Source organism: Xylocopa sonorina, chromosome 1 (assembly GCF_050948175.1).
Source record: "Xylocopa sonorina isolate GNS202 chromosome 1, iyXylSono1_principal, whole genome shotgun sequence".
NCBI classification, from domain to species: domain Eukaryota; kingdom Metazoa; phylum Arthropoda; class Insecta; order Hymenoptera; family Apidae; genus Xylocopa; species Xylocopa sonorina.
In genome coordinates this window covers 5,288,904-5,302,066 of record NC_135193.1, presented here as the reverse complement: position 1 = coordinate 5,302,066, position 13,163 = coordinate 5,288,904, and the positions used below count along the sequence as shown (strand labels likewise).

Here is a 13,163-nt window from a genome sequence, read left to right as displayed (position 1 = left end):
CTCGAGAATGACGGTAAGAAAGGAAACGTTCAGACGAGGAGAAAAGCCGTGACGAGTGCGGCAGCAACGAGAAGCCGACGCATCGCGGTGCCGCGCTCCCTAGCACTGAGCCTCACGGCCTCGACTGCCGCGCAGTTCCTCCACGCAAACCAACCAACCGACCCACTACCCCCGACTATCCACCCACCGCCTAACTATCTACCCCTCCCCGCCACTCTGGCACCCTCTCCATCCCCGTTCCCTTATACGCCAGTATCGCCACCCCTCGCCACCAGTAATGCCTCTCTTTCATCCCTCTGGACCGCAATGTTCGGCCACTGTCTCCGGTAACACTCCCCTCTGTCTGTCCTTCCACCTTCGCGTTCAACCCCTCGCTCTTCACCCGTTCCGCTCCTATCCTTTCCCTTCTTCCTGTTCCACGGACAATCTCCGGCCCCATCGCCGAGTCGCGCACTTTTCTCCTCTCCGTTCTTCTTCTTACCTCTTCCTGTTCCCGACTCCTGCCTTATCGCGCGCACCTTCTTCCCACGGTAACACGCCGGTGCGTTTCTTTCTGTTTCACGCGGGAACTTTCGGCACCGTTTTTCTCGCCCCTCGCGGCCGATTCGACGCTCGTTTTCAGGTACGTTAACTTTCGTCGACGACGTCGTACGTCGCGGGTTCACGGTTGCTCAGAAAAAGCGCGATTGATGGTTCGATCCGGTACAGCTTCCCGTCGACGCCGGAAATAGCCTCGCCGGAGAGGTTGAAACTGGGCTGCCGATATGTGTCGCGCGCGTTAAAATCGTGTGAATGAAAAACACAATCGACTGCCCCGCGCGCTAGGCGGCTACCGTGATACCGCATCAGCATTGTACATAGTAACCTCGATTCCCGGCTACATTCAAGATTGACCCGATATCTCTAAAGCGGGGCTGATTACGTTCAAGTGTTTGAACTCGATTATGCTATTCTACGTCTCCGTTTCAGGAAGAACAGCGCATCGCCATTGTTCTCCGTCCCTCGATAAAGGACAAATAGGCACCGCTACATGCACTCGGCTAATAGATACAGATTGTTTCCATAGTTCGTATTCTCTCCGGCGAAGTGTGAACCGCACGGCGACGGCCGTGGTCCGTAGCCGATTTTCTCCGAGTTATCGAACAATGACAGTGCAACGTACGCGTGTACATATTGGTAAACCCGGCACACTCGCCAAGTAACCGAATTGCCCGGGGAACAAGCGCTAGTGTGTTCTTTAATAATTGATGGAAACGGGGATTCTGGCTATAATCTCTGATTCATCGCGTCTGCATCCACGATGACAGAGAGAATCGAATCAAAAACGGTTCATTAAACGCGTCTGGAATTATTTCGTCTAAAAATTGACAGATATCCTCGATATACCGAGGGTAATAACACAATTTGACAGTATCGGTTTCGACACCAAACACAATACGCGTCCCATTTTTTGCGAAGTCCCGCAAACACTCATAAATACGCGGAATGTCACGGACAAGTTCAGAGAAAGTTCCGAAATTTTGGTTACGACACGTACACGGGGCACGTTGTATTGCTTGAAACATAAATTCAGAGAGAGACAGCGTGAGAAGGTACAGCAAGAACGGAAGGAAGAAGGTGGCCCGTCGGGCAAACACCATAAATCATAGACTTTAGCAAGTCAGCGCAAAAATAATCCTATTTCCACTCGATCTTTCTCAACCAAGACGTATCCACGTTTCACCATCGTCTCGCATTTATTGACGGACCGTTTGAGCGGTAAGATTTCCCGACACTTGTTGCCCGGCCATCATCCATCCATCTTTAATCGCCTTTCAGTTCGCTCAGCAACGGGACGTATAAAGCGCGATCGGATCTTCCTAAGTTGCGGATCGGCGTGGATCCGCACTTCGCACACGTGTTAGCTTCGATGCACACGAGCACATCCTTCGAAACGGAGGTTTCTACGCACGAAGAGAGAGAGAGAAAGAGAGAGAGAGAGAGAGAGAGAGAGGTGCAGGGGCGAATTCATTCATTATGACCGCGGCGTTGAATTATACAGTACGCGTCAGTCAACGTCAACGTAGTTCAACCGGTACAATGAAGACTGGAGCCATACGCGAATCCACTGGCCGGTTAATTTTCCTAATTGGACACACGATTCCACCCGCAACCCTCTATCGATTATTTTTTATGCATCGCACGCACAGCTCGTTAGACGAACGTGTCTCGTACGGAAAGTTTAGGGGGTGATCGTTGACCTACATTAATCCAGGCGTTTCCGGGACACGCGGTCCCTAGTTGTACGCGTAGAACCGAACAAGTCCGCCAGGATTGTGCACGGTACACGGCTGTCGTGTCCCTGGCTCTCATCGCCACGCGTGAAACTATCCTCGACGGATTTACCTTGGACCAGTTTCTCGAGCGTGTGTCGCGCTGTGGCGAGCGAAAAAGAGAAGCTTGCCATCCACCCTTACCGGCTAACTTCTGCACCTGGGGGGATGAACGCTCTTCGAGGTTCGAGCATCCGTCAAGGGCGATCGAAGAGCCAGCCCGTGTCGCAAAGGGAACACTGTGTGTGCGTCGCGACGCGAAATGTCGGTCCATTGTTGTTGAAGGATTCTTTGAAACGTCGCTATTGTTGATATTCCGCGGGAAATGCGTGCTTTCATTCTTGAGTGCTCCATTATGGTTGTTCTTCCTCGATTCTTGCTAGTGTAAATTCACTATTTTGCTTTTTCCGAAAAGGAATGCGACGGATCGGACACCTACACACGCTGGATGTGCGAGTAGTTCTATCGTGATGGTAGATCTGCGCACGAATCGATATCTACGGTAGACCTGAATGGTGCAGGTTCCGATCTGAAAACCGTGGCTCGTAATGTTCGTAGCTTGGTCGACGTTGAAGAACACGATTGGACGATTGCCGCTCAAATGATTAATTTACTGGAATTTGTGCGTTTTATTAATTTAGTATCTTGTACAAGTTGATCTATTCGATGACTTTTTTTAATCATCGGGCTAGTCACACTGAACTTTTAATTACTTTGTACGAAGTTGCTTGGATCGTCGTATACCTGCACAGGAAAATATGTTTACGCAGACTGTTACACCCTAACGTTGTATTTTGTACAATACGATGTGTCGTATATATTATAACGATCCACTATTTATGTCACAGACGGTAAATACACTTTCACCATCGATAAGGTCATGTGAGAATAACCTTAAGCTTTGAAGCCGATACTTTACTCTTTTAACGTCCATAGACGGAAATGGTAGAAGCTGCTGCGAAAGGTCAGGATTTATTAAATAAAATGTAGACAACTTGGAATTTGACACGCGCTTCTTGTCGTTACTCTTCGTTACGCGTAAGCTGATTTAAAAATTCTAATTTTTCAGAAGCTGGTAACTGTTTATTACCATCGATGCAGAGCTGTCAGCTGCAATATTAATTAATCGACAAAATAGCAATTTCCGCTAGGAAAGTAACAATTTGCGAGTAATCTTTTCTGATGGAATGCTTTTCAAATTTCATAAATTTACCAAAATTCATCAACTCTCGACGCGTTTACGTAGTTTTGCTTATAATTACTGTGACTATTGCGAATGAAGGGAAATAAGGTAATCTCCTTGCTTTATACTACAGCAGCCTGAACAAAGGCAATCCTTAAAGGTAATAAATTCCGTTATCCAACGTTCTATCTGCGTTCTAACGAGGCACGTTTCAAGCACAGACCACGTACAAAACGTAAATCCCGGTTTTTGAGTGAACAAAGTGGCTGCACCTCGTAAACGTTTCTTTTCAATTCACATTACGGGTATAACTGGTCAGACGCGAGTACTTTTCGGCGCATCTAGATGGTTCTTGAGAATATTAAATTCCTGGTGAGTCAGAAATTTGATTTCAAATCGATAGAAAAGTGCGAATGAAAAAGAGGACGTGTTTCATTTCGTGAAAAATCCACTGTTCACTCTGATTATTTATAAAGAAGAAGAAGCACTTTTTTTCATCCTGCTAATATAAATAGTGACAATTACACTGGCTAAATAATTAGAAACAATTACATTAATAGAAATTTTCCTGGCACCGATCACTAGTTTTAAAGTTGAGGCAGAGTTTGACGTAGACATACTATAGCTCGTCTAAAATCAATTGCTCTCTCAAGGACATTAATGGAATGAACCCCACCGCTTCATTTAGCTGGACTCTTACTCCATCTCTTGCCTTTTTACTCTGCGCTCGCTTTCATTCTGCTGTTCGTTTTAAGAGCAGATGGTGCAAAGGCACAACCACACACTCTTTATCTCGAATCTATCTAAAACCGGTTAAGGCGCATTAAAAAACCATAAGGAAAGAGATTATTCACGAATTGACCATAAACCACTATAATCTGCTTTGGACACGTTTTAAAAATCCATTAACCAACACCTTAGTCGTATTAAATTATAATACAATTTTTCTTTGTGTCTCATGTTGTTTTCCATCTGTCCTAATTATTGAACAACTTTTCCGATACAAATACGATATGAAGGTACACACGTTGCACCCAGACACTTCGCCTCTCCAATCGTGCGATAAAATAACGAGAAATGGAAAAATTTACATAACATTATCCCCTTTATCGCAAAAGTTTGTCGTATTTCCGATGTCACATGCGAGAAATTAATAAAGTGATTCGATATTAAAATTCGTACGACGAGAGCAACGCTGTGAGCATGAAAAATGGCAGCTATCACGTGAACCGCGTGGAATCTATTTCAATGGAAACAGGACGCGGGGTGCGCGCTGTCGCGGCACAGTAGACGTAAGTAGCGACCGCAAATAAGTTTATACAGCTCTTGTCAATTGCGGTTAACAGAGGCAGTAATCCGGTTAACGGTTAGGATTGCACGGGAATAGCAGAAGCGCGCGCGTACTGAAAATGTGGTCCTCTGCAAACTGAGAGAAGTGCCATAGATACGTTCCTGAAGATGAACGACTCAGTCCGCCATCGATCCCGCAGACTTCGGTTTACTTAAGGAAAAATAATAATGAAAGATGGATGCCGCCGTGCTGTTTGCGCTCGCGTCGACAAAAAGTGGATACGGGACTGAAATTCTTTTCTGCTCGAATATCATTGTTGCAAGCAATTACAATTTTCATCAAATGTATAATCAAATAATTTAATGAAAAAATATATTTGCACCAACCGTATTTTCTTTGCGCGTGACTTACAAGGTGAAAACGAGAATAGCTGTAGAATGAGATGTATTCTGAAGCGAACAAGACACTATCCTGCCGCGTAAGGAGTTTACAGGACCACGTAAGAGAAGAAACGCACGAAATGCAAGTTAAATTTGCGAGTAACCCGCGAAAAGGAGACTGCTACCGTTGGAAAAAGGGATAGTTTTCTTCAGGGACGAGATAATTTTCATTATCCCGCGTGATGAAAGAGCTACGCACCAACGAAAGTTTAACGAAACTTTCTATTTAGCACTCTGACTAAGTCGTTACATTTTTTTCATCCTGCACCAGCTTGTACGAATAAAATCTGTCGACACTATTCGCAGTGTCGTCTGAAAACACCAGCGTAACCAGAAACCGAAAATTTTATATCAATTAAAAAGCTCCTTTAATGAACCCGCTCGCATTTATTTGAAACTGTAACGACGCCAAACTTTTTATACGTACCACGTTGAATTTGCAGAAATTAATAATTAACTGATCGCGATTTTATCTTGGAAGACATACAAACAGGTAGAATTTGATAACGAGCGTTATCCTTGCTTTTTTATCTTAAACTCGTGAGTAGTTGAAGATTGTGGACTCGTTGGGCCAGAGCACGTTGGAATTGCCATAACCGTGGTCTCAAGACGCAACCATGATCCTCGAGGGATGCGTTCCCTCACTTTCAAAAATCGTGCGAAACTGTTTCGAACCGTAGTTTCAATTTAAACGAATCGCACTGCGTGCACGATCGCACGACGAAAACGGACAGCACCGATTTAAATTGTTACGTAGGCAGTCGATAACTGCGAACTATAATCAACGGCGCATGGAACCTGGGACGGGTAATCGGGATACGGTGTTATACTCGCGAAATTGATAACTCATTTGTCATACCGATGAAAGCATGGCGAGTTGAACGGTATACGTATTAAAAGATTTGCCACCCATACGTACGCGGGCTTGTTCCCGACAACCGATGCGACTGACGTACGTGTTAATCGTATCATTACGATTACAATAGTAGGCTGATTCGAATATACGCGATCGCGTTCGATTTAAGAGGCATGTATAACTGCGCATAATCGCAGAATATTTATTAGCCACCCCGACGCGACGTCGTGATTCGCGATAGCCTCTGATATGCATCATCGAAAATTAAATATCGATTAATGACTTCGAAATGCAATCTCTGATACTTGATCTAAGGTTTTGTTACGTACAGTGTGTAGATGTAGAAATTCACTGATGAATTAATATACTTCTGTCCCATTTTCTGTTAAACGCTGATACGATATTCGATCGCTACACCGATCGATATTCTAACAATCATTTTGTTATGAAGTATACCGATATAAATGTTACATATACATGTGTATAATTTACAAAAACTTACCTCTTCGAAAGGGGTTTGTCACGGATAATAATTATTGGTCCCACTTACCTGTAACACAAAAGACGAACGAACACTTGAGAATTGTTTTAAGTGTATTATCCTACAAGAGATTCCATCTTAAGAAAATGTTCGACAATTCTAATATCATGTCTCGAATAGTGTAAGATACAATAATTTCGAAGGGTGTCAGTGTGGAAATTTAAGTACGTGTGTTTAAAACACCGAAAACACATACGCCATCATCGTGCAACGTTTTAAACTGCAACGACCACTTAAAACACAACTGTGTGGGGGTCATAAAAGTAACATACCGTTTCAAAGAACAAAGTTTAACGTCGTGGAAATTATCGATCTTCTAAACACACGTACAACCGACGTAGAAACATGTTTTACGAGCGCACAACTTGTATCAAAAATTCTTTGAGACATATGTCCGCACTCGAGGGCTAAGAAATCGTGTTTCTGCCATAACAATTTTTATAGAAATGGAGTGTACAATTTCAGGGGGTTGAAGTCTTACTATAACATCGTATTCAATGCTTCCAAATTCAGCAAAATCAGAGAAGGTTCATAACACGATCCGATACGTCGCAGAAGGCCAATTTCATCGAACGAAAAGCTATACGACATAATCGCTCCGTTCGTTTGAAGGGACTTGAGCGCTATTTGATATTCAAGGGCAGTTCTGCAACGCGTTTAGATATTCGTTACGCGAAACTACCCCAGATATCCCCGTTACATCGTTTCGACGACTGAGATATAAGCCATTTGCAACGCATGTCTACGCGATACCTGCAACGATCTCAACTTTTATTCAAAGGACATTTGAACGCTTCCATTATACGCACATTTATTCCTGCCGCGTCTAAAAGGAAATAATTCATACACAAATTCGAGGGATTTGCTCGATTCCTTCGTTCCTTGAACCAAATAATTATCGCGCAGAATCTTTGCCATTTCACGCGAGTTCCTCCACTTCTTTCGTGAGAGCGTGCATTTAGAGACGCTTCTTTAAACGAGCGTAGCATAATCTGTAGCTGGATTTGATCCTCGCTTTGTCGAATATTTACGAGTGAATAACTGAAAATAGCGTTCTACGCGCGAAGAACATTACGATCAATTTACGTTCCACGCGGAGGGTTCCGCGTCAATATTGATTCGAATCGGCATTCGATAACCCAGCCCAGATTTTACATTTACAACACAGGTGTGCTCGATGCTGGTACATTGATCACCCTCCCCGTCCCCACCGTTCGCCTTTAATTAATTTTTACCCTGGCGGTAATTACTTAGGCGCGTTCATAACAACAAACACAGTGGCCGCGCGTAATTAGTTTCGCATTTTTGGGGACATCTGGACGCGCGGCCGGACGCGAGTATCACGCGGGCTGATAAAATGCCGGCTATAATTTAACTACGTCTAATCGATTTCAGGAAATTGGATTTTATCCCCGTTTTAACGATCCCCTCGTTATCAATATATAAATGTAATCGCGCCTCGTTGTACAAAGGGAAACAGAAATAATAACAGAGCATTTCGGTGTGCTCGCTGATTAGAGCGAATTAGATTAACTGATTGGGTTCTCGCGATGCCGTTCCAACGCGACGGGAAAAGTGTGCCAAATCCCGGGAATTATTGAAATTCCATTTCGCGAATGTTTACAGACACGAGACAGCTACTAATTTCGTACACTCCACGGTTATTCCGACGAGAATTTTTCATTAGCCGATGAACGTCGTTCAACCGTTCTAGCCGGAACCGAAGAGAGATTTTAATGAAACTCCATCCATCATAAAGACGCTACTTTACCCGATAGACGATACGTATCCCTGGATAATTCAATTCATTAGGCTAACTTGTATTTGCGATCTTGTGCAAATGCAAATAAATCGTGGCCTGATTCCGATCCCGACCATTGCACGCGCGAGGAAGAAAATTGTTGCTCACCGTAATATTCGACCATCGAGAAACAACGTTCTCGTTTGACATTTTTTTTTCTTATCATTAAGACCAAGCGTAATATTTAAAGCGCTCAAGAGAGACGATACACGCTGTGTATATATGCACGTGTACGATTAAAACAAACAACTCGCGAGGGAGTATTTTTCATTAATACCTAGGGTGTCCCAGGACGGTACAACCGAGCAAGAAGTTACTTTACGCGCGGAAATAAATCGAAAGTACGGAAAAGCCAACGCTCGCGTTACTTGACAAATGTTCAAGCTACATAAAAATGACATCGTATCGATTTGGTAATGATTAGATTATTGTTCTCACCTATAAAATACATATCTGTACGCACTGATAAACGTAGAGAGAGGAAACACACCCTGCCATCTATCGTCGACTATCGACAATCAATCTAGCTGCAGTTGCAACCTGCATTCTTCGAGGTGCAATGCAAATTACGTTTTTTTTAGCTGATACCATCGTGGGGATTAATTTATCTGAATCGAAACGCACGCTCTCGTGAATGTTCGATCAATAGCAATTAGTTCCCTTGTTCGATTTTCGAAATTAATTTCCTCATAATTCAACGTGATCGGATCACAATGTCGCAAAAAAAGACAATAATCAAATACAATCCTAGCAGCATTTAATGTCAGATTTTACTTTTCTTCCGAAAATCTCTGTTTCCTTCTGCACGCACACGTGCAGACGTAACTGCAATCAAAAAATACTTTTCCTTTACAGCTTTCGACTAAACTTATAAGTTTATGCCAAATCGTAATGCCTTTGGTGAGTTTTGTTACAGTGTTACAAAAGTACCCGACCAGCTTCCACTTCTTGACTACATTAAACTCTCGCAAATTAAATAGTGGCCTTCTGAAGCGAACAATCATAATTTCCAACATTGATCAACGTCGAGGTCGTAACAAAATTTTCCCACTATTCCGTTTCACTTTTATAGAACTGAAATTCTCTCAAGCTGAAATATTTCCGCCGGATCTACCGAGAGCAGAAGGTTGGTGCGCGCAATTGCGTTATGCTAATGTTCGCAGCGGTGTATAATTTTTCCAAATTTTCCTCGCGTCTACGTACGGCTTCGCGCGAGTAGCGTCTAAACTGATAGCTCAAAAAAAAATGATCGTTACGATGCATTATGTATTACGTAACAGTGCGAATAAAACAAAATCGATTCTGCTGAGCGTTTTCCCTGTTTTCGCGAAGGTAATGAAATGCGGAAGTTTCGAGAGAATACGTGACTCAAGACGTAGGAATTCACGAAAGAGTCGGGCAGCTCAGTGAATTAGCCCAAGAAGTTTGAAGTTCTTGAAACCTCTACTTCTGTACGGGATATGTGTACGTGTTTAAACAGATTCGTCGAAAACTACGGTACAGCTGCATCATTGCACACGCGAGGGTTTTTCCTAGTCGCAAAGTAGGTGATTCGCTTGTTGTGCATGAAAATGCAATTGGAACGTTAAAAACTTCATTCTAATCGCTCGAAAGTGTATACATAATTATCTCTTCTTCTTTATACATGTATAATTGTTATCAGAGATATTTCGTAAAGCTTCCAAATGAATTGTACCAACAAACTCGAGCACTCGCTCCTGCCCAACGACAATACAACTTCAATATTCACGAATACTCGACGATACTTGAAACCTGCACTAAAGAATGCACTTGTATAAAATGAAGTACCACGTAATGGTATTTTGACGTTCCAATATCCTGAAAACAACATCGTACGACGCTCGCACGTGATGCTGGCAATGTCGTCTTATAGACGTCCCGTCGTAATAGTCATTTTTCGAGTTTTTACTTACGTACGCGTCGAGGGGGGTCAATTTGTACGCCGAACCGCAAAATTAGAATACCCTTGACAGAGCACGCGAGTACGTTCTCCCGTAGCGGACGGAAGGCTTTGATTTTCATTAATGATGAAAGTACGCGCATGCATTTATGCGCCTTAGCCCAGAATCCCGCGGCCCCTTGCTCGAGCGCGTACACGCTATTGTGAAATATGTTTATTAAATTCAACGGGATATAATGGGCACGCGATAGCCTAGATGCAGCGCACTCTTAATTATGAATAACGCGTGCATGTAAATGCCATACATTAATTTTCTCCAGGGTAAGACACGCGAACCTCGAACCGGCAAAGTAGATAATAATAAGCGAACCTTCAGCGCGTAGCTGCTCCTCTTTTACGCGAAACCGATCTCCACGGAATTCCTCGAAATTCCTACGAAATCGATCTTCGTCGACGCCTGGAACTGTAATTCGTATTTACGCGAGCCCCCCGAGAAACGTTACCTTGTTCTGACGACGGTATTCCTTGGTGTGAGCGAGGTAGTATTTATAGACGTGAGATGGCAATGATTTCTTGGTCTCCTCCCCGATCCATCTGTGCGCGGTTTCGAGTGCCGGCGGTTTCTGCGCCCGGGTACCCGGGGAACGTTGACCGAGCGATCCGCCTGGCGAGCCAAGCCTGGCCGCGCTGACCGACTTGCTTAGGTGGTGACCGGAGGACGAGCTGGGCGGCGGGTGCGTGTGGTAATACGGGTTCGAAGGTGGCCGTCTATCGATGATATCGACGTGCCTGCGTGGCGACGGTGTCTCGGCTGATCGCTGACGTCGCGGCCGTTCCTCTTGCTGCTCCTGTCCAGGGTAAGAGGGCCGCACGTAGGGCGCAGGGTGCCGCACGATGCACTGCTGCAGCGTCAGCACCGGCCTTTGACACACCCTGCACGGCGGATACACCTGCGGGTTCCACGAGTGGTAGCAGCATCCCGGCGACCTGGGGCCAAGCGGATCCCTGGTCGCAGGGTGGTTCATGACGAACTTCACATCGCATCAAGAACCCTGTCTTTCCTCATCCAGCGACCACCTGCGCGCCACCTTCTTGCCTGCGCAACCGGCTACATCATCTTCTCGCGGGGGTTGCCGCGGCAGTGTCCAGGTTCTTCATCGACGCATCCCATTCACATCGCGCGCTTCAACGCGATCCGATCGCTCGGGCTCTCGATATAGACACCGGACGATTCTCATTCGAAGAAACGCTGTGGATCACGTCTGGTTCGATAAGCGGAATTCTAGCTAGAGTAGAACGAGAGGTTTGCTTTGGATTCTGGATGATGGAAAGGGTCTCGTGAATCTCGTTCCTTGGATAGGTGCTAAGTGATCTGTTGTTTGCCGAAGTTCTCTTGGCGGAGAAAAATTGAGACTAAACTACGGGTTCGCCGTTCTAAGTCTCTGCGATCTGTCTTGCTGTGAGAACCGTAAGTTTCAACTTAGCGTTAATAGACGCTCACAGCGATTTCTAATATTCTTCGTGTGTAACTCTCGTGTCGACTGAATGGTGAGGAAAGATTCGAAGCTGCCCTGGGTATAAGTGAAAACACCGCAACAGGACAACATCGCGAAAGTTGTAAGCGTGATTAATACTTGACGCGGAGACAAAACGTACCTACCAAGCAGTTGAATACGCATGGCACAATATTTTCTCGGATGTAACGCGGCAAACCAGCGAAACTGGTCAAGTTAAACTGTAATTGTTACAGGAAAGCTGTTCGCGTTACATTTTATTCACGCATGAAGTAGAAGTCTGGAACAGAGAGAAAGAAAGATCCCGTTGTTCGATTCTATCTTTTCCAATAAACGCGCTGATTTGATGATACCAAAGAGAACAGAATCAATTGATTTAAACGGGATGATCTCTAGCAAAAATAGCTCGCGCAAAAACCTGGGAAATAACACCTTGCAGAAACACAAAGGACGTACGGAGAAAGAAGAGATAAAAAACGACAAGTGTTTGAGAACTTCCTGAATTGTAATTTGAAGCTTATGCAGAGAACCGGTTCTCTTTACTAAGAAGAAATACTATGGACCAGTATACCGAGGGGAGCAGGGCGGTACTGAAAACAGAGCTTTTACAACAGACATTTATGTTACTCGAATCGTGTGACATCAGAAAAATATTGCTCGCAAACAAGCTGATACTTGATCCAAGATAAAGTACAGCGGATACGCTGACAAATTTGAAGATACCATCAAAGTTGCTAACACACGAGTTCATAAGAAGTTGCACAATACACCTTGTACGTACATATAGATCGTGTGCATAGTGGTTGCAAAATATTGAAACAGATTAAGACGCTACGCGTGATGCATGGCACGCAGCAAAGTTTGCCAAAAAGGGATTACCGCGGTACATCAATTTTTCTTCAAGAAGAACGAGGAAGACTACGGTCTTCCGGTGCGATGGGAGTTGTTTGCAGGTGAAAAGGAGGTTAAGCACGAGAGGGGGTGGCTGCTGTGCGTGGCCGTGAATATAAAACAGGATAATACAGCGGACGATGCCTTCTTTTACGATGCTCGTAAGGCACACCGTGTACAGGAACCTCTGTTCAGAATTTTCGACCATTAACGATTCCCTCGCCGGAGGATAAGTTCTGATTAATCCGCGGTTATTAAACAATTCAACGATCCAAGGGAATTTACGTTTGTTGGCGAGAGCCGTCTGTGAAAAGGGAGCTGATTCAATATAACTGCAGCGTATTATAATTAAACGTATTAAGGTTACTTTAATGCGGTTTCGTTCGCGATGAAGGTATCCAAGTTCGCGAGCT

The 13,163-nt window shown here is 44.4% G+C and overlaps 1 protein-coding gene across 8 annotated transcripts in view; it reads right to left on the bottom strand.

Moving 5' to 3' along the window:
- The window catches only part of Cask (peripheral plasma membrane protein CASK), a 159,136-nt gene that overhangs the window by 95,428 nt on the left and 50,545 nt on the right, over positions 1-13,163 (bottom strand). The window lies entirely within an intron of this gene.